Source organism: Lepisma saccharinum, chromosome 22, assembly GCF_977018435.1.
Source record: "Lepisma saccharinum chromosome 22, izLepSacc3.1, whole genome shotgun sequence".
Classification (NCBI taxonomy): domain Eukaryota; kingdom Metazoa; phylum Arthropoda; class Insecta; order Zygentoma; family Lepismatidae; genus Lepisma; species Lepisma saccharinum.
In genome coordinates this window covers 28,343,506-28,362,313 of record NC_139250.1, presented here as the reverse complement: position 1 = coordinate 28,362,313, position 18,808 = coordinate 28,343,506, and the positions used below count along the sequence as shown (strand labels likewise).

The following is an 18,808-nucleotide window of genomic DNA, read 5'->3' as shown; positions in this document are numbered from 1 at the left end:
ATATATAAATGTGATAAATCTGTTTTGTATTTTTTTCTATTGATTGTTTCATCTTAGCACTACGTGCGTAATACCAAATCGGAATATTGTATTCCACTATAGGTCTGACAAAAGTTGTAAACATTAAACTTAGAAATTGTAAGTTATTTGAACAACTCATTTTTTTTTTATAATAAAGGTACATCGCTTTCTTGCTTTATTTATGATGTGATTAATATAGTCTTCAAATTTTAAGCGTCTGTCCAAAATAATGCCCAGATGTTTCATGGATTTCACATGTTTGACGATATTATTACTGATAAAATAATTTAAAATTTTGAAGTTTTCTTTCCCAGAGAATGGTTCCAATGGCCTTTTCGGAAATTCCATCAGTGCCACTCCCTCTGTAGTCGCTATTTCTAAAATTATCAGGGATCATTTGAGAAATATTGTTTAATAGTGGAGAATGAAGTACACGCCGAACTTGGTGATTTTCATAGCTCAAAACATTAATTAATTGTTATTTTAAGTCCACTTTATGCACAGAAAGACTAATCAGGACTGAACCTACAGTTTAAAGTGGGATCCGAACCACTGCGCCATGTGCCTCCGCTGGGTGCCTTCCCGTGACCCCTTGATTACAAGGCAACGAAATCACAAACTATGCCATCGGGGAGGCCCAGCTCAAAATATGAAAAAAGGTGACGTGCCTGCTACAACCAGGTAAAAATTACAGATTTTTTTTTTTAAAGAAAGGCAAAGTGAACATTGTTGCCAAATTTCTTAGCTATTATCCGAATGCTCTGCCAGGTTACTGAAATTTCGGCGGGGGACTTCATAATTTCCAGGGGGATTCCCTGAATTCATCACTGCGTAGTCGTAACGTCGTCGCCTTGTAATCATCCCGGGTTCGATACCCGGTAGTGGCACTCAGTGTTTCGGATCCAATTTTAAACTGTAGCTCCAGTCCCGATTAGCCTTTCTGTGCATAAAGTGGACTTAAAACACCAACTCAATCAATCAATCAATGGATAATACAAAAAAAAGTGGCTGTAGGCCACGGATTTACTTTTGGAGGCCTTTTTTGTCCAAACTTTTAGGTTACAAAACGTTTGTCTGCAGTCCTTGCTCCGTTTTCACCCACACCCTTCTACCCTTTGAGAGCATTTCCCTATTTTCCCTCCCAATCGCTTCACTATTTCCCTCGCAATCCCCTCCTCCTTTCCCTTCGTCTCCAGCACCGTTGACAACTCCAGTAATTAAGGCTGTTCATCATCATTACGACCCATATTTCCAGTCTCCACGCCGAGGGACATTTCGCAACCCCTTCCTCTCCAACCCCCAATGTGTACTTATCAATAAAATCTCATTAGAACAAGGAAATAGACTCCTGACCAAAGCCGGCGACCTGGTCTGTATGTACCGTTTTCTTCCCCCCTTCCTGAGTGGGCGTTTGTATGATGAACGCGCTAGGAAAAAGAGGCCAGAACACCTTCATAATTAACGCCGACATCAAGCGTTTGTACTTCGGTATCTATCCTTTCTGACACGTGAATGGGGTCGTATTTCACCCCTCAGGAAATCGCCCAGATTGTTCTTTTCAGTCATACTGTACCACGGGTAATAAAACCAGAGTTGCTTATGGGCTGAAATGGCTGTCTGCGAAAATGCAGCGCCATCTCGTATTGCGGAAATTAAACGCTGTGCAAATCCCCACCGCTCGCTTCTAGCATGGATATGTGTGACGCATGAAAAAGCCAACAGATTTGCCCGAGGCAAAACGATCTTTGTTTTCCTCTTTCCGTTACAAAATAGCCATGATTGTTACTCGCGTAGGGCGATTGTTGCGTTGCACCGTTAACATTTTCGAAAAAAAAAACGGTACGCTGTGTATAATCACATTATGCAATTTAACTAACGCAATTACAATGCTCATTCAATAAACCTTTAATGTCCCTTATTAATACCAATTTCAGTAATCCATAAAGGATGGTCAAAGTGGGAACTGGTTGTATAGTTAGTTCTCACTGACAGCTCTAATTTGAATATCAAAACAATGCAAACGGCATAATTTGGAACCTTGAAACATTACCTCAGACCTACGCTAAATGGAATATGGGCCTATATATACAGGTGAAATGTGAATCGTTTGTCAATCCCTTTGACTTCTGAAGCACCAGACTGGATTACCCTTTGTGGTGGTTGTCCTGCTAACGAAGAGGGGTGGGGGGATCCCCCCAAGCATTAACCAAACGTTCTTGGCAATGAAGGTAACTTTTTATTCCAATTTGGAGTAGTTCTTTGAAGGAGGCCTCGGCCTTAGGAATTTCTAGCTAAAGCTTTACATATGTCTCATGTGATAATAATTGAATCGGCCATAGCAAGCCAGTTTTAGACATCAGACAACTGTGCATGTTATTTGCTTTGACCAGGTTGAATTTTCTACCTTAAGTTGCATTACAATTCACGTTAAATACTCAAATTTGGGTTTTTTGAAATCTTTTTCTCCGCACACAAACACTGTTTATATGAATCTTTATATAATACACTTTATGACATTCGAAATTAACTTAAGCATTTAACCAAACAATGTGCTAGCTTTTTGTTATTTCGAAAATTTGAACAATTAAAGAAAATATGGACAGTTTAACATTCTATTATATTCAAATAAAAATCAATACGTAGTTCATCCTACCTATTTTGAGAAACGATTTTGAGCCACTTTCGAGTAGACACGCTGTCGTAATTTAATATTTTATGAAGATTTTAACGTTTTGGCGGGATGCACGATTGGTCTTGCACCATAACAATGTTTGAACACGTTTTAATACCTTATAGTGCATATTTTACCTGTTTTTAATGCATATTTTGGCTTTTTTTTTTAGTGCACATAAATCCGTTCCCTCATAATATAAGATTTACAGCTTCAGTATAGCAGCTACGTTGAGGGGTATAGCGTTATCACACGCACTATATTTCCACGCGTAAGGTTCCTGCACTGCTGCCATTGTTCCAACCAATATGATTTCTCGGGAAGCCACGTGCATTTGTTTACATTGACTTCGCTCTTACACCGGACAGAGAATAGATAACTTGGCACAATTGCGAGTAGGGTCCCGTGCCCAGTGAGGCCACGACTGGTTACGCCAACGCCGGGGAAACAATGGTTAGCGCGCGAGCTTCCTCCCTCCCCCGCAAAAGGACAAATATTGGACTTCCCCATAGCGCTCCAAGTCGGACCGGAATAATTCACACTTCTGCAGCGAGAGGGCGACTCTGAAGGCGGGGGGAAAAACTGAGAGTTTGTCGTCTGCAGTGGTGCTCTGAGGGGAGGGGGATGCAGAGGTGAAGAAGCAGTAAAAGAAGGAGGGGAGGAAAAGATGGGCCAAGGAAAACCAGTTTCTTTTAATAAATCTAGGCATTAAGACCCCCAGCGTCTCCACCAGCTATTCCTAACCTTTGATGTGTCTTCGGCCGTGGAGATCGCTTGAGCTATGCCTTTAATCCCGATTTTCTTCTTTTTTTCTTCCCCAGCTCTTCTTCTTCTTTTTATTCTTCGCCCCTCTTCCCAGTGTCTTCGGATGAAATGACATGCCGGTCGTATTCAACAAGAAAAGAGTGTTAGCTGTAGGCTGACCCCCGTACTTTACCGAAACAATGGATGTGGTGGGGGGGAGGTGCAAGGCAAAGGGAAGAGCTTGTGGATGTTCGAGAAGAAGGAACAAAAAAACATCGTGAGACATTATTCTTTATGCTCGCTCTGGTGTCGTATTGTCCACCGTGGCGAGGACTGGTTGCGTGGTGGAACCTTCTGGCGATATAGACACTGTGTTTTATTCCGTGGCTTGCTTTACCGGAAGATGTAAGGCCTACGCACGTCTTGGTTTTGCGAATGTCGATGTATGGTGCTTGTATACCAGCTGTGAACACTTTCTTAAGGAGGATGGTTGGTTAAAGTATGAAAAAAAGAACTTATGTAGATAGGATACGTATACGCGCATGTATGTTTTTTTTTTATTTTAAGCCCACTTTATGCACAGAAAGGCTAATCGGGACTGGACCTACAGCAGGGTGCGAAATTATGGTGGGGGAGGAAGATATTAATTTACAACACACACTCTCTCTCACGCACACATGTGTGTGTGTCTGGTGTGTGTGTGTTTGATGGATTGATTGAGTTGGTGTTTTAAGTCCACTTTATGCACAGTATGGCTAATCGGGACTGGACCTACAGTTTAATGTGGGATCGGAACCACTATGTGCCTCCACCGGGTATCGAACCCGGGATCCCTTGATTACAAGGCGACGACGTTACCATTGCGGCATCGGGGAGGCCCTGTGGGTGTGTGTACATACATACATACATATCATACATATGTGTGTGTGTGTTTAGCACATCGCGCTACGGCGACAGGTGGCCGGGTTCGAATCTCGGCCTGGGCATTGGTGTTCATTGTGAGTGTCTCTTCAGAAATTAGCATGTAAATATTTCATATTTAGATTTATTTTCTTTTTGTGCGAGCCATAGGCTGTACGCACTACATAGTTTTGCTTTTTGTACAATATTTTGTTAAATTTACTGTTCTTTTAAGCTGTCTCTTACTTTGTCCCCTATATACACATTCTTCCCCTTCCTCGGCAGTTCTTCTTCCAGTCTTTCTTCCTTCCTCCTCTCCCCACTTCTCTTTTCCTGCACTCTCACCAAAAAACGCATACATTTTGCTTTACACACACTTACACTATAAAGATGGCTCGTCTGGAGCATGATCACTCATTTCGCTGCCTTCCCTAATAACTTTCCCCCGCCGTTCTCTTACTTCTCCCAGGTATTTCCCCAAGTTGCTAAGCCTGTTGCTAGTCGCTCGTCTCGGGAACTTTAGGATTCGGACAGCTTCGACGGTGGAAAGAACGTACCAGAGCGATTGTGAATTCGGACACTGTTCTAACCATCAGGTTAATCATGGTCATACGAAATAGACCATCACCAACGACGTATTTAGGAGGGTCCAGGAGGTCCGGACCCCACCCGAAAGACTTAGCAATTACATAAATTAAATAATAAAAATGTACTTGTTTAGCATTTGTTGTATTATCTATGCTTAATTATTTCCTTTGAGCTTATTGAAAGGTAAGGATTTTATTATGATCCTACGGCTTTGAAGGACAGTGACAAAAGTGCATAATACTACTTGTGATAATATGCATAAAATATTAATTTAACATTAATATCCTTGCCAGGGCAGTTGTTTTTATACAAATTTTGGCCATCTTAACTACACGTAAGCTAGATAATGAATACATCTCTATTCTTATACCGTCTTTTTAGCTATTGATGCGAACATAACAATACAATATTAATTACTTTACATACTTTATTAATATTTTAATTAATTATAATTTAATTATTTTAGTTTAAACATTATTATTATCAGGGAATGGATTTATATGTAAATACATATTTATGTATGAAGCTGAATACATATTTTTGTATTATCTTCGCGCATCATGGCATGTAGACTCGAAAAATTAAATTTTTATTTTCCATATTTGTACATATATTACGTTTTGTTTCATATTCTACATATTTTAGTTATTTTTACATATTTCTTCCATATTTCATAACAATTCTGAACATATACTCCTTATTAACGCAATAACTACATGTCACCGTGTGACCGAAAGAGTTGGCTGAATATCTTGCGTATAACTGACATTGCCCATTACTTCTTGCGATATAGAACGCAGTTTTAGTCAATATAAATCCGTCTTAAGACACAACAGAAGGAAATTCACGTTCGAGCACTTACAACAAAATTTTGTTATTCATTATTTTGGAAATAGAAAATGAAAACACATTTTGTGTTGTTTTACAATTAATGTCAGTCTAAGCGTACTGTATTTTATGTAGATCGTGTTATTAAAAAGGTATTTTTTTTATAAAGTCGATATTTAAATCCATATTTTGGTGAAAATAAGTAAATATGTATTTACATCAGTGGCGTATACTGAGTTCAATATCTGGGCTACTATGTCACGTGGTCCTAGGCTATGAATAAAAATAAATTTACCAACTCCTAAGAAATCAGATTGCCAACTCCTAAGAAATCAGGTTGCCAACTCATAGGAAATCAGGTTCCCACCTCATAAGAAATCAGGTTGCCAACTCATGGGAAATCAGGTTGCCAACTCATGAGAAATCAGGTTGCCAACTCATAATAAATCAGGTTACCAACTCATAGGAAATCAGGTTGCCACCTCATAAGAAATCAGGTTGCCAACTCATGAGAAATCAGGTTGCCTACTCCAGAATCAGCACCATCATCTCACGGATATGAATAATAGCTATTATTTACAATTTCTGATTGATTTTTCTCCTGTATTTTATTCTCTAGACTGCAGGCATAGCTATTATTTACAATTTCTGATTGATTTTTCTCCTGTACTAATGTTTCAGAAATAATAATAATCAGGGAAGGGATTTATATGTAGTAAAAATGTGCTAAATATGTAAATCAGGAGCGTATATTCTAGCTATCCTAGAATATACGCTCCTGATTTACATATTTAGCACATTTTTACTACATATAAATCCCTTCCCTGATTATTATTATTATTATTTCTGAAACATTAGTTCGGATATGTGCATGACCATCACCAATCATACGAGTTGGATACTACATGAAGCGACTGTCAATTGGAGCTTGAACTACCAATAATAACCCTTCTAACAGAACACACACATGGATCATTAAGGGTACCGATCTCTTATTTTCCCCAGGCTCATCCATTAAGCATGCAAGGCCTGCACACGCATATCCTGGTGAATCTAAAATGATTAGCGCGTTCCTTTGTCATCATGCACTTCGCGTGTGCTATCGGCTAATCAATGCTCTGTGGGAAATGAAAGCAGGCTAAGAGCGGATAAAAGCTGTTTATTGAAATGAGATTCGCTTGCTGGGTGCTGAATTATGCACAAGGGGAAAATGCTCACTTTTGACGATGTTGCGGCGACTTCCAAATACAAACCTAACTGTAAGTCCCGCTTTAGACTGAAGCATTTCCTCTAACATTTTTACTAGCATAAATGCTTCCAGAAATCTTATAGCACATTGTACTTTACACTGAAGCATTTCATTTAACTTTTCGCTTAGCTTTTTGCGATTATAATGTATACAGTACGAAAGGCACGTCGAGTTACACCGTCTATGCTGAGTTCACGGTGTTTACATTTGAAACAACTAAAATATTCTTCCATACGTGTACAGTAAACGTTGTAAAGTATGTATTTAAGCAGTGCCATTGATTTGTACCTAATATCTTTTTACATGAACCATTATTCCTCTCGGTTGAATAGTTATCGGCTTTTAAAAACGTGAAGTGATACATTGTTTACATCTCACGCGACCGCCATTACAACTGCACACGTGACCTAGATGTCGCTTCTGATTGGTTGTGCTACGAAAATAGCACGGATCCTTGAGAAATGCCATGAAATATGCCATGGCATCTGAAATGCCATAAGATTTTTCACATTACACGGTAGCATTTTGGTCATGGCATAAACGTAAATAAAAATGCTTTCTTCTAAAGTGGGCCCCATTTCTGTGTATGAACTAGGATGGCTGTGATATCCGGATTTCGAGATATCCAATATCCTTTTCGGGTGCAATGGATAATCCGAATATCCAGGGACCTTCCTGATGGCGTAGTGATGACGTCGTCGCCTTGTAATCAAAGGGTCCCGGGTTCGATACCCGGAGGAGGAACATTGTGGTTCGGATCCACTTTAAACTGTAGGTCCTGTCTCGATTAGCCTATCTGTGCATAAAGTGGACCTAGAACGAACCCTAACTCATATTTGGAGACGTAGTAGACAAGTCGGTAAGGCATCTGACTGCCACGCCGGAGACACGGGTTTGATTCCCGAGATAAACGATCTCAGGCGGTAATTTTTCATGCCATGGCTCTGTATAAGGCGGATTTGGGGTTTACTTAGGCTCTAGTGAAATGGGTACCTTATAGGAGGGGGCAAAGGAGGCTGGAGAGTGATGCTGATCACATCACCTCCGCAATGGCCGAGATCTTGAATGTGTGATGCCACCGCATTGTTGCAATGTGCAGAGAAGGGCTAAAGAATGCTTCTTATTTACACGCACCATGCTTCTTGTTACGTTCAATATTTCTCTTATTCGCATGGCAACATCAGGGCTTAAATTGAGCCGGAACTTCGTTCCGGAAGTAACTGTGGTGCCACAACTCAGTACTACTCCGAAATTGGACATCTACGAGGGCGGGCTGAAAAGTAATTCCTTCTATTTTTTTGTGACGGTGTAAAGACATTTTGGATTTTGAGCAACCATGCATTGTACTCTTCAGACTTTCCCGCTTCTCAATTCCAAGTTTCAAACTTCTATCACCAGGGGTTGCTGAACTAGAGTGAGGAAAATGGCAGCATGTGACCATACTGTGTCGGTACACCTGAAACTGCGTGTGGTGATAGAGTTTCTAACTGCAGAAAATGTGTCCCCAATTGACATTCATCAGAGAATGAAGGCTTTTTATGGCAATTTATGTGTAACGTCAGTACTGTATGATATTGGGCTGTTCATGCTCACAATCAAAACCCCTGTCGAGGAACTCTCAACGTGTGTGACAAAGAACTTCTTGAGAGTTGAGAGTTCCTCGACAGGACAGTATCTTTTTGTAGGTGAGAATAAAACTAGAAACACTTGGTTAAGGCATAACTTACACCGCATGCCATCATTTCACTAAGTCATAAAGTGAAGTTATGCCACAACTTATGTACTTACTTTTCCCATCTAGCTTTCATCACATCATGTGGCTTCATCAGGAGATAAGACAAGAATAGCCAAAATTTAAAACATGGGGAGGTGAAGTAGGTTAAAAAGGTTAAAATGGTAATAGGCAATGCAGTGCTCTGTCACTCCTCCCTACTCTATCTGTGTCTGGCAACTGACTATCTTATCCAATATGGCTGCCTGGCTGACAGGAAGTAAAGATGGCTGCACTTCCTGTTGGCCATTTGTTTATTGTGAGTTGACTGTCCTTTGTTTCTCATATTGAATAAGACAGTCAGTTGCCAGCCAGAGTTGGAGTAGGAGGGAGTCACATGTCATTACATTGTCTATTACCATTTTAACCTTTTTTAGCCTAACTTACCTCCCCATGTTTGCAACGACCCAAGTTATGTAGTAGCAAAAGAGTTATTATTTCTCCGTTTAATTTATGTACATATTCGATTGACCCAATGTTATTCATGTTCGTGTGACCCAATGTTATTCATTCATTGTATAACACGGGCCTGTATGGTCAAAGAAGATTTCTAGTGTTATCACACCGTTTAGGTATGATAATTTTCTGTGCGAGGTTGGCAACTCCGCAAAAATAAGCGGGTTGGTAACGATGGGTAAACTAGGACATTTTCTTCTTGGTGATCAAAAAGAGAAAAGAAAGACGATACTAATGTAAGTCTAAGTTGTATTATTTTAAGTCTTTTTGTGAGTGATATTGTGACTATTTACTGTTTCTAATCTGTTGAAAACAGTAGAGCTGGAATTTAATTGAAAGATTGGCCTCTGCAAGGATTGTGTAATGTAAGTATTTCAGTGGAAGTGTCTTTTAAACGTGTTGAGTCATGTGTTTTATCTAGTTTCGAGTTAAATCAATTACTGTTAAAGCGTTAGTTATGTGATATTAAGACTGTTACTTAAACCCAGGAAACCCTGGTTGTAGAAGAGTTTTCATACTTCTAACCGGGTACGTAGCATGTTTTGAACTTCCATTATTGTTGATGTCTTATCTCCTGACGAAGCCACATGATTATGGTGAAACCTAGAGGACAGCAGCAAGTACTACATGCCAAAACTATACATCATTGCTTAGTAAAAACATTTCATTTTAACGAAAGATATGTTTGTGTGAGTGTGTGTGTCTACATAGATACACGGTTGTTTATGGACAATGAACATATCACAATATTTAGAGTAGTTCTTATGATGAACACAATAAGAAATAATAATAACAACAAAACAAATTTATTTTATTATAGAACATAAACTAAACGTAACGTTTCAACCTTCTAGCAAGGTCTTCTTCAGACTCTGCACCAAGTACAAATGTAAAAAGGTACAAAACAGGACGATATATATACACAAACATTACTCTCCTCCAGAATATTAGAAAGTTGTTCTGGAACATTCTAGCAGGTGGCTTTCCCTTGTCAACTGTACTTTCACCTAAAAGGCTAAACATATTTTCTTCCATCTAGAATGTGGTTGGACTCTTTATCTCACGCTCTTTTTCCTTCATTCTTCTTCCTTCTTCTCTCCTCTTTCTCTCTTTTCCTTTCCACTCTTTCTAACACCTTCTTCCATTCTTTGTTTATCTTCAGTCCCCCATTCCAGTTCATTGTGTCTTCTTCACCTTTCTTCTCTATTTCCTTGGCCTCCTTCCATTTTCTCACTAGTATTCTCTTCTCTCTTCCTATCTGCTTAGCCTTATCCCACTCTATGTCATATCCTGTTTCTCTCGTGTGTTTAAATATCGCATTTCTCTCTCTCTTAAGTCGTACATCATCCCTATGTTGTTTCAACCTGTCTTTCAGCCTCTTTTTCGTTTCTCCTATGTACACACTCTGACATTCTTTACATTTCACTTCGTATATAATCCCTTCCTCTTCCTCTTCTCTGTTTTCCTTTTTCTTGTTTGCATTCTTCGCTATTCTTAAGATGCTTCTTTGCACCTTGTACCTTGTACCTTGTACCTTGTTACATTTGTACTTAGTGCAGAGTGTGAAGAAGACCTTGCTAGAAGGTTGAAACGTTACGTTTAGTTTATGTTCTATAATAAAATAAATTTCTGCCTTGGTCAGCATATTGAGTTTTTCATAACATGGAAACAAGGCTTAATGGTGTTACAACAAAACATCATGAAGAGCATCGAAACCTTTCTTCCCAGAAAAAGAGACACTAATAATAATAATAATAATTATTAGGGCTAGGACAAAATGAAAAACGCTCTTATGACCTAACATTTTTAAAATATATGCACTATAATTTGAAAAATATGACCTTATAACTGAATTGTTTCAAACATCAATATTTAGCATATGCTGAGATATTTTCACATATTATTTTTAGTTCATTTTATGAGCCCTGAGGTTTTTTAATGAGCCTGAACCCTCTAAGCGAATATTTGCTCAGAGCTATTTTGGGCAAAAATCTATTTTTCTGATTCAATTAGAAAAGGAGATTGGTTTTCACCATTTTTCAGGAAATAAATTGAGATGTATAGTTGTAAAGAATTCAACAACTTCAGTGAACATGGGAGTAACAAGAAATTCACTTCGGAAATGGCTGTATATTTCTTTAAAGAAGCGAAAATATGCGGAATATAACCGGAAATCTATCAAAATATGCTCTATAATGTAGAAATGCCCTTAAAAAGCACCTTAATTAGTTTCATCATAATATGAATTTCGATATATTAGGGAACACACCTCCCTTCAAGGGCACCCGCAATATTATTTCTAAGGGGGCATAGGCATACAAACTTTTATTATTATTATTATTATTATTATTATTTATTATTATTATTATTATTTATTATTGCTATTAATTTCGTTATTATTATTATTACTACTACTACTTTACAAATCATAAAATTCAAATTACATTGAAAATACTTTGGCATTGTAAGTTCAGATTCGAATCTACTATTTACATAGAAGGTAGACCTACATTTCGCCTTGCTACCTTTCAATAAACATCTATCACTGTGTTGAACAATTCTTTGTCTTTTTTTACATCTACTGTCTTTAATGGTACCTCTGATCTATGTTCTTACGTGCCGAAGTCTACTATAAAAATAATGATAATAGTAATAATAATAATTATTATTATTATTCATTCTACGAATACTGACACTTTACCTCATTGCTTCCTTCACATGTGCCACTTGAAAAGCTGTTTAAACTTTACTAACTTTTCTTTCTTATGTTTTGATTTTAAATTACGTAGCCTACATTTGTAATTTCCATATTTTGTAATCTATATACAATTTGCATAATTGTATACTTAACATATAAATTCATGCAGGACAATAAACCGTACAGTTAGAAAATCAGTGTAAAATAGGCTGTAAGCTTAAGTGTAACGCTACTTCTAATAATAATAATAGTTGCTGTAACTTACATCCTGTAAGTCACAGGGGACAAGTGCCCCTCTGACCCCTCCCTGCGGGCGCCCTTGCCGCCATTATAAAAGAAAAACATTCTAAGTCATGGAAATCCTAGCCCTAATAATAAAAATAGGTAATAATAATAATAATAATAATACAATTCTTAATTTAATATGAATTTGTTGTCGTTCCGGCTTGAAGCACTTACTTGACAATATACTTCTTACTCACAACCACCAGCCGTCTCGTTAGCAAGATATCTGGGGGGGGGGGGGGGATGCGAAACGTCATGCTGCCAAGACAATACAGGAAAACAAAAGAATGCAGCGATATGCATGGGATATCCAAATAAAAGGAGAATAATTGTTTCTCAAAAAGGGGGGATACGGTAAGGAGGATACCGGGGGAGGGGTGGAAATGAACGTTAAAATTGCAGTAATCAAAAAAGTCCATGAAAGGAAAATTTGTCCACGTAATTGTCAGTACATGAACTTAAGATCATTTCGTTTTTCAATCCTTGTTTGTCTTTTTGAATTATGGGAAGGGAAAATTCGTTGTTCTTGTCTTGGCGTGCAAAACAAATCCTAACGGAAGCCGTGGGAAGGGGGGAAGCCCCACCTTGCTTTTGTCTTCATGTTATTACATCCAGAGAGACGTTACACGAATTAGCCTCGCTTCGCCTCGCTGGAAACACAACAAATTGAAAAGAAATGACGGTATCTCAACTGCTTTGATCTGTATAGTCTTGTCCTGTTCAGAACGTAAGGTGCTTTTTTATGTTAAGACGTTTCCCGATAGATGGCTCTGACCAAAGACGGCGGAGAAGAAGGTAATTAACGTGTGCCTCTCATTAGCATATAATGAGTGCTTCCATTGTGTCTTTGCTCAAAATTTAGTCGTCCATACTGAAAATATTATTTGTTACTTTTGCATTCGTTTCAGGCCACTCATCCTCTTCGTCGCGATTAGCCATAAGTGGAAGAAAAGCAACACAAATTAAACGAATTCACTCATTCAATCGTGAAAGTTACTTTCTTGAACGTGCAACTCTTACGGTAACTTAGCTGAGAGATGAATTTAGTTATCATTACTAATACTAAAAGTGCGCTTAAGCGGTAAAATTGTACGTAAAACAAATTTAACTTCATATTAACCTATCCATAAGTTAAAAGCATGTAAAATGAAATCCCAGCTGCATCGATATTATATTTTATAATATAGTACATAGTTTATTTCTAAAAAGAGTTCTGTAAATGAAAAAGTAAATTCAAAACCTAAATGTCCTCAGTTATAGCTGACAAAAAAAAATGTCTCGCGCCTGCGCAAAATTTACGCCAAAAGTAATTTTCTTTAATTTTCTTGTGTTTCCTTTGAATTTGTTGACCTATGCTTTTTATGTATTCCTCAAAGAGGTATTTTGTGTTGCATATTAGCAGTCATTGTTACTAATCCATATGTTATACTCTGTCAATTGTTGTCTATTTCAGATAAGAACACAGTGTCGTAAAGTTTGCGCTGCGCGCCTGCTCCTGTTCAGTAACTTTTTCGTCAGGTCATTGTTGAAAATGATTCGACAAAACCTAGACGCGAGCGAAATTCAGCGTATCCTTCAACTTTCTTCAGATGAAGAGGGATCACATGAATTGGACAGTGATAGTGACTTAAGTGACGAATATATAGAAGTCAATCAATATGACAGTGAATCATTTAGTATCATTCATTATGAGCAAGGATTTTTATAATATAAACGTAAATTATTTTGGGTCTACATTTATTTATATCATATCTGAAGTTAATATAAATGAAACATATTGAAATACGAGTTAGAATGCTGAAATTTTTTTTTAAAAAAACACTTGTAAGATTTAGGTTTTCAGTAGGAATATCTGTCGTAAAAAGTACGACACGCGCCTGCTCATGAAAATCGTGGTGCGCTATAAATATGTAATAAGTTACGTACTGTTTTTTTCTCTTTTCAGCATTCTAACTTGTATTTAAATATGTTTCATTTATATAAACCTCAGATATGATATATATAAATGTAGACCCAAAAAAATTTACATTTATATTATAAAAATCCTTGCTCATAATGAATGATACTAAATGACGTAAAAAATGCGTCACGCGCCCGCTAGAAGGTTAAAAAGAACACAAACACTGCATTTACTTAAGCAGCGTGGAATCTTCTTTTAACTTATGAAGAATATACCGGTAGTTAGTGATGAGAGCTCAATTAACAGAAGAACAAAGACTAATATATTTTTAGAGAATTACAAAATCTCTGTTTCTCGATTAGATCATACAGACAAAGTTAAAAGAAACAAGTATGCTGTCTCCAGATATTGCTACATTTTAATAAATTTCAATTGTATTTGAACTTTTGACAATGCTGCCATCTCGTAGTAGAAATTGATACTTTCCTACACGACGATTACGACAACTATTACGGCGTATCTGCCAACAGTACCAAACCTGATGTGCCTAACCTACTCACGTATGCATCTATTGGCAGGAAATCAGTCGCATCCATTTACATGTTTTCTTATCCTATTAGATGCATACGCGAGTAGGTTAGGAAGGTCAGTTAGTCAGTCAGTGTTGGGCTATATCAACTAGACGATATATCATCACGGTATTTTAGCGACATATATCGTGTCAGCGTTATATCATCACGATATTTTAGCGATATATATCATGTCAGCGATATATCATAACGATATTTGGCGATATATATCGTGGAGACGATATATCGCCGATATCACGATACGGAAAACATGTATCGTATCGTCACAGACGATATATAACGATTTCTAATTTCCGATATCGTCTCCGTCCATTGCATTTCTCGGCAGAGTTATCCCCGATAGCGAAGTGGTAACGTCGTCATCTTATAATCAAGGGGTTCCGGGTTTCACTTTAAATTGTAGATCCAGTCCCGATTAGCCTATCTGTGCATAAAGTGGACTTAAAAAACAAAAAAAACAGCTGCGTGTTGAGCGACCCCTCACTTACGCGTGCTCTATGAATGAACACTCGAAAGAGACTTCACAAGAAATCACATTTCGGAACGCGACAAGAATTGATCGTCCACATTCTTTGAACCGTTTTTTTTTTAACTTTATTTGTTAGCCGCGATGATAATCATCCTTTTCTTTGTTACCATCCCGGCACATTAATATGCAAAGCACAATATAAAGCGAAGACAAGCTTCATATCCCCTACCTCTTTTTTCGGGGTAGCTTTTGTCTTGCATTGCGCCCTCTCTCGACACGACAATGGACTTGATTAATACCCTACTTCCTGTACCAACTCAATGACACGAGGGGGAGGGGTGGGAACAAGTAATACTAAGGTAAAAATAAAGACAGAAGAGTTGTACAAAAAGGGACAGGCGGGAATCCTAATAACAGCAAATTTGCCTGTATTTGTCGTGATCAAGGTAACGACCATCCTGTTGTGTAGGAGACTGTAATTATAGATGTTCAATGGCGGAAAAAGAAATTTTTGCCTTTCTTCGCCAGCACAACGTGACGATTTGTCTTTTTTTATTTCTTTCCTGGCTGAGGAATCGTATTGGGAAGCGATTCTTCCTTTCCCCCATTGTCTTTTCGCTATTTTTCATGATGGCGGTGCTGACATTCCCACGTGTCCGTCCCCCTCTCGAACAAAAGCCAATAATTGCGGTGTAATCCTTTTCGCTGGTTCTTGAACCTTGGAGGGCCTTTGTGCTTGCATATCCATTTCTTGACTTGCTGAAAACGCCTCAACTGTACTGATTTCCTGGTAGGTGATGGTTTTTATGTTGCCAAAATGTACGCAAATTAATAACCGAAATATGTAAAAATACGCGAGTACAGGATGATTCTAAAGTCCCTTAACACTCCTAAGGGAATTAGTAAAGTAAAATGCTCCCCTGTGCATTGCATCAAGTATTGAAGGCGTATTTGGAGTTTGGAGTTAGTGGGGTGATGTGATCAGCCCCACGCCTCTGGCCGCCTTTACCCCCAAGAGTTTCCTCCAGGTACCCACTTTATACGCTGGTTGGGAGCCGGAGCCGCTTCAACAGGTGGGAAAAAATCTCGGTTCTCCCACGCCGGGGATCGAACCATGGTTTCTCGCATGCTAGTCAGACGCCCTCACGACTTTTATATATATACGAGCGTATATAAAGAATACCCCTATAGCCTGACAAGTTAAGTCCCCATATGCGCAGATCGCTGCGGAGCACTTCCTATTACGTCATCCTCCCCACCAATCTGTTCTGGCCTTGAGAGCACGAGTGGTGCCAACTCAGCAAAATTAAGCTAAAACAAATATGACAAACGATTTTTACTGTGTGGATTGACGGTGCCGGCTCATATAAGTTTATCAGTGGTTCATTTGATTTAATCCGGTCTTTGAAAACGCGTGCGGTGCGCGGATCGTAAACTGTAGTATTACGCACGCGCGTTAAGGTTTATAACGAAGAGAAACTTCTGGGCGAATGACTTCATTTTCTGAATGTGATATCGAGCAGTGGCCTGTTTTATTTTTAAAGCCGAGTGGGGTGGGGGTTCTTTTGTTTATCGTACAACGATCGCTACGAGAAGGCAATCTGATAACATGCTTGCCTGTGTTCATTTTTAAAGCACTGAAATGTTCTTGCTCTTTACTCTTGGCTGCATATTTTTTAAATGCAAAAATCAAATCATGCTGGGTCCAACGAAATCCACAATCTGCTCTGGAAAGCCCCTTAGAGGACAGGCCAGATAAATTGTTTACAATGTTGCAACATATTTGCGAAATCAGAAGGAGTTACATAAACTTAAGTATACTGTTGTCGAGTCCACAAGCGCCGCCACGGGAGTATCTAAATGGATGGTTTCTCAAGTTTTAAAATAATTTGATTGGATTGATTTGTTGCTTTAAGTCCACTTTATGCACAGTAAGGCTAATCGGGACTTGACCTACAGTTTAAAGTGGGATCCGAACTACTATGTGCCTCCACCGCGAAACGAACCCGGGACCCCTTGATTAGAAGGCGACGACGCTACCACTGCGTCATCGGGGAGGCCAAGTTTTAAAAGAAGGAAAAGAGTCGTTGGCGAAAGGTGAGCTGAATTTCTGTACTCCGACAGGTAGAAAACAGCCCAGGAAAAAGCGAATACAAATTTCGTTGAAAATCCTCAGACCATTCCGCTCCCTCCAGGTTGCAACACTGCGAACCAAAACGTCGCTGCTGAGAATGGTGTGTGGAAATGTGGTGCGAGATGCGCAATAGCTATTTGTAGCGTCTTGTTATATATATACACAGTGTCGGCTATTTGAGGGGACCTGGGGGCAGTACCCCACGATTTTTTTTTGCCCCCATACTATGGCCTCTTAATGCTTGTCTACCAAGAGAAAATAACTGCCTTCGCCCTCCTCCACTTCCCCAGTTTTGGCTCCCAACCACCGATACCAGTCAGAAGTATTCGGATAGTTCTGAATTTAGCAAATTAAAAATGTTTTTAAAATTTCATATATTTTCTTATATTGTACCAGAACCATTCAACAGCTGCGATAATTCTGTGTTTAGAAAATAGTATATTTATAAATTAAATTATACGCATTAGCAATTATTATTATTACAATAAATAATTCTAAATGTGAGGTAAACTATAGCCCGCTACGGGTTACCCAAAGAGAGAGAGAGAGAGAGAGAGAGAGAGAGAGAGAGAGAGAGAGAGAGAGAGAGAGAGAGAGAGAGAGAGAGAGAGAGAGAGAGAGAGAGAGAGAGAGAGAAATAGAGATAGAGAAATAGAGAAAGAAAGAGAGAGAGAAATAGAGAAAGAAAGAGAGAGAAAAAGAGAGAGAGAAAGAGAAAGAGAGAGAGAGAAAGACAGAGAGAGAGAGAGTGTGAGAGAGAAACAGAGAGAGAAAGAGAGAAAAAGAGAGAGAGAGAAAGACGGAGAGAGAGAGAAAGAGAGAGAGAAAGCTAGAGAGAAAGAGAGAGAGAAGAGAGAAAGAGAGAGAGAGATAGAGAGAGAGGTGGGGAAGAACATATTACTTTCTCTTAGTAGACAAGTTTCATTTTTTTTTGTTTTAAGTCCACCTTTATGCACAGATAGACTAATTGGGACTGGACCTACAGTTTAAAGTGGGATCCGAACGACTATGTGCCTCCACAGAGTCTGGGTAGACGAGGCTTAGCATTAAGAGGACATAGTGCCGGAGCAAAAGTGGAAATAGTAGTGGGGGCAACTACCCACCATACCCCTTCAATCGCCACCACTGCTGGTAGCCTTGCATCAATGGTAATAAAACTAAATGTACCCGATATCGCAGACTGCAGACTTCCGGAGACTGCCTCTCTACACAACAAACACATTAATTTACGCAAGGACAAAATTGAGATTTTTACAAGTTTGAAATATCGTCGATGTTATTTTCGTAGCTTTTTATAGGTTCACATTTAATAATTTCATGGCTCGTCGGGGAGGGGGGCATGGCCCCCATGGCCCCTCCCCTCGGTACGGGTCTGCTGTACTTCCTAAATGGGGTCGAAATGTTATAAATTAGTCGTCACATGGCGAGTAAATAATATACATCGGTCACCAAACGACAACGAAATGTACAGTCACCGACAAAAATGGAAGGCGTTATGTGTGTT

At 38.8% G+C, this 18,808-nt stretch overlaps 1 protein-coding gene across 1 annotated transcript in view; it reads left to right on the top strand.

Annotated features, from left to right (window-relative positions):
* Positions 1-9,520: 9,520 nt before the first annotated feature.
* The window catches only part of LOC146004767 (thiamine-triphosphatase-like), a 411,047-nt gene continuing 401,759 nt past the window's right edge, over positions 9,521-18,808 (top strand). Inside the window, exon 1 of the mRNA XM_083143750.1 lies at positions 9,521-9,593. The gene's annotated coding sequence lies outside the window, so the exon portion shown is untranslated. The remainder of the gene's footprint in view (positions 9,594-18,808) is intronic.